The sequence below is a fragment of the Petaurus breviceps genome, unplaced genomic scaffold (assembly GCF_028583685.1).
Source record: "Petaurus breviceps papuanus isolate PSGF00001 unplaced genomic scaffold, PetGlider_PUasm1.0 84, whole genome shotgun sequence".
Classification (NCBI taxonomy): Eukaryota; Metazoa; Chordata; class Mammalia; order Diprotodontia; family Petauridae; genus Petaurus; species Petaurus breviceps.
The window spans coordinates 7,041,913-7,045,881 of record NW_027186645.1 but is presented as its reverse complement, the minus strand read 5'-3'; the positions used below and the strand labels follow the sequence as shown (position 1 = coordinate 7,045,881).

The 3,969-nt window shown below is 35.3% G+C and overlaps 1 pseudogene; it reads left to right on the top strand.

Moving 5' to 3' along the window:
- Window positions 1–6: 6 nt before the first annotated feature.
- LOC138176197 (mediator of RNA polymerase II transcription subunit 30 pseudogene) lies at window positions 7–743 on the top strand (annotated as a pseudogene).
- The last annotated feature ends 3,226 nt before the right edge of the window (window positions 744–3,969 follow it).

The window sequence follows — 3,969 nt, the reverse complement described above, 5'->3', positions numbered from 1 at the left end:
TACAGGACATCGTGTACCGCACCATGGAGATCTTCCAGCTGCTCCGGAACATGCAGTTACCAAATGGTGTCACTTACCACACTGGAACATACCAGGACAGGTTAGCTAAACTTCAAGATCATCTCCGTCAACTCTCCATCCTCTTCCGGAAACTAAGATTAGTTTATGATGAATGCAATGAAAACTGTGCAGGATTGGATCCTATTCTGACAGAGCAACTCATTCCATATGTGGAAGAAGATGGCTCCAAGAATGATGACCATGGTGCTTCTGGCCAACTTCGTTTTGCCAGTGAAGAGAGGAGAGAAATAGCAGAAGTAAATAAAAAAACTCAAACAGAAGAATCAACAGCTGAAACAAATTATGGACCAATTACGGAATCCCATTTGGGACATAAATGCCATGTTGGCAATGAGGAGCTGAACTGAATTTTAAATTTGTACTTTCTGACTTTTACATACCTGCTTTTTCTCTTTGGGTTTGATTTCTTTTTTATTTTTTTCTAACAGTAGCTTATTTGTCTTCATCGCAGTTTTGCAAAAATTAATTTAAATTATTGTTCCATCATCTCAGATATGCATTAAATGTTTGCTTTATAGTTTAGTAAGCAATGTAACATCTCCCTTTTAAGTATAGTAACTTATTGACAACTCTTAATTTGTTCGTTTTCTATAATTCAGCAATTATATGAAAAGATCTGAATCTGATTTTGTTATTAAGTTTATTTTTCTTGAAAAAAAAAAAAAGAATTAGGGAGGAATATCTGAGTGCCAGGGAATAGCCTGGAGGAATGGGATTGTGCCAGAAAGAGCATCAGAAACTGATGGAGAAGGGGAGGAAGAAATGATAAAGGGTGGGAGAAACAGAGGGCATGTGTACCCTAAATGAAAAAAAAATATGCAAGATAAAATAATTTTGGGTGGAAAATACATTCATATACCTATTATCTACTGGATTTTGTTGCTTCTCAACAAAACTTTTGTTGCTTTATTTGAGGGTAAGTAGTTTGAGTGGGGATGAAAAGTGGAGGGTGGCAAATGTAGATGAGTTACCATTTTAAAATAGAATTTCTTAGTGTTTTGTGGATCAGTAGAGCTAACCATATTATCAATATAAAAAAGAATTAGTTATCAATAAACTCATTCTAATGTTAATTATACTCTTGCAAACATATTTTACACTGTAGTCATTGCTCTAATCACTGATGCTTATGCTCTACTCATTGGGCAAAGCTCCAGTTCTCCAGAGTGATCAAACTGATAAGTTTCCATCATCAGAAGAAGAATTGTGGGTGGTGAGCATATGTTTCCATGAATCAGCTTTTCATTAGGATTGAAATCTGCCTCTACCAGCTCAACCTGCAGACATTCTAAGACCAGTTGGAGAACAATTTTTCTTTTTGCATGTGTTATACTTTGTCTGAGTTGTATTTTATTCATTTTTAAGGACTAAGATTTGTCATTTGTCTTGTAGTCATGAGAGACTCATCAAGCATCACCCCAAGCAGGCCTAAGGAAATCAGTAACCTTGTAGGTTTTCTTCTGACCCATTTTCAATTCAATAATTCAATTAAATTCAGCAGACTTTTTTTTAAAACATCTAATGTGTACAAAAACCTAAGGTAGGTAGAGGAAACACATCTATATGGCATAATTCTCATGTTATAGACTTGTAGAAAGAGAAAACTTATAGATAAATTAAATAATACATGATAAGTATATTTGGATGGTTTCACCCAAGGTGCAAGGGGGATAGATATTGGAATTAACCACAGGAATCAGGGAATACTTCATGCAAGACTTAGGATTTGAATTTTGCTTTAAAAGATAGGAAATTAAGGTGCGAATAGGGTGACAGAGAACATTGTAGATATAGTGAAAATTAAAAGCAAAGTCATGGAGGTTGGGAAGTAAAGGATATATTTGAGTGACAGAGATTAGTCTAATTTAGAGTATAGAGTAAACGAAGAGGAAGAGTGATACATAAACCTAATCTATAAGTCATTACCTCATATAAAAGGGCCTTGCACATCAGGAAATTAAGGTTAAATTTATATGGTACACAATATGGAGCTCCTAAAGATTTTCATTTAGAGAAATGTTATAACCAGAAATTGAAGTATATGGCCTCTCTGACAAACATTTTCCACATCAAATTTGAGCCTCTTTGGAGGAAAGTCTAACTTTCATGTTCCAACCATATAATGTGTTTTATGTGTCTTCTATGAATATGGAAGTATTCTCACTTAGAAGACTAATGTGATTTAGTGAAAAGATGATGAATTTTGAAGTCAGACACTTTGGGATTGAAATTCTGACTCTGCCACCAATTGCATTATGACTGTGGCCTAGTCATTTTACCTCAGCCTCAGTTTTCAAGTCTCTATAATGAGAGGGTAAGAGGGTAATATCATTTCTCATTCTATATTTGTGATCCTATGACCAAACCTCAGTATATCAGGCAGTCTACCTTAAAAATGTGCTGTACAAAGCAGACTTGGGCTCACCAACTTAGGAAGACATGAAAATTGTCTTAAGGAATTTAAGACTGTCAAATTACACTTAGAAACAGAGGGCAGAATTAGGAGTAGTGGGTCAAAGTGAGAAGGATGTGAGCTTTGTCTTGATATTAGCAAATGTTTACTAGAGCTGTCCCTAAGTCAAAAATGAGCTGCTTTGAAAGGTAATAAATTCTTTACCACTTAAGGGCTCTACCTGCCCCTTAAATTACTTCAGTCTAAGGATCTTTTATACAAGAATTCTGCTTGAGTCAGAGTGGGAGTAGCTGAGCTCTCAGTTTCCTTATGTTCACCTAATACCACTATTCTCAAACTTGAAGTTAACTTCTGTGCTTTAGAAATAGTGTGTGCATGCATATATGTTATATATTTATGCATACATATATGTGGTCTTTTTACACACACACACACACATACTAAGATAGTGGCAATGTGAATATATCCCTTGTATACAGGACATTCTAAAGGTTGTAGTGTACTTTTAAGCTATTCAATCTAAAAAAAATACACAAAAGCTTTTGAGAACACCCCTTCTCTCTGTCTCTGTCTCTCTCTCTGTCTCTCTCTTTTTTCTCTCATTCTCTCCCCCTCATATACATATCAAATATTCTTCACATTAGTCCAAACTCTTCTTATTTTGTTCCTGAGGTACCCTTTTTCCTAATTTCTCTTCATTTTATCTCTCACTTCTCCAATCTATCTTGATACAGCATCCAAAATATTCCAAAGGTGAACCCAGATCTCTGTTACTTGAAAACCTGTAGATCTCTATTTTCTACAGGATCAAATACACATCTCTTAATGTGGCATGGAAGACCCTTCCAATTGAGTTCTAGCCCATATCCCCCACTTCATTTCATGCACCTCTACCCATTGCTCTGTTATGTTCTAGCCAAATTGAACTGGCAGCTGTGGCTGCAGTCTTCTTCTGCCTGCTCCTACTTCCATGAATTCACATAGCTCATTGCTCTTGCAGGGGACAAACTAGTCCTAACTGATTATAGAAATTTGTTTCTTCCCTAAATTCCCAGCTTCCACATTATGAAGTCTCCTCTGAATCCCCCAGTTGAAAATGATCCTTTACGCTTGAAATTTTGTATAGCACTTTGCCAGGACACCTCCTTTGTCCTCATCACATTCTCCCTTGGAGCTGACCTTTTTGTGTACATGCTTATGTCATTCATTAGAATGTTAGCTCCTTTATCTCAGAAAAAAAAATAATTTTATCTTTATATCTCCAGTACCTTTTAGAAAACAGTTGATTAATAAGTGTTGAATCCATTTAAATATGTGCTCAACTCATGTGTAAAATATGATATAGACATCAAGAAAAATGGGTCAGAAATAATTAATTATGTTGTGAAGTAAATTTTTCTGACCAATTATAACTCTGATGAAATTTATATTGTTAAGAGTAGATCATGGCTATAGACGTATTTTGTAATTACTAT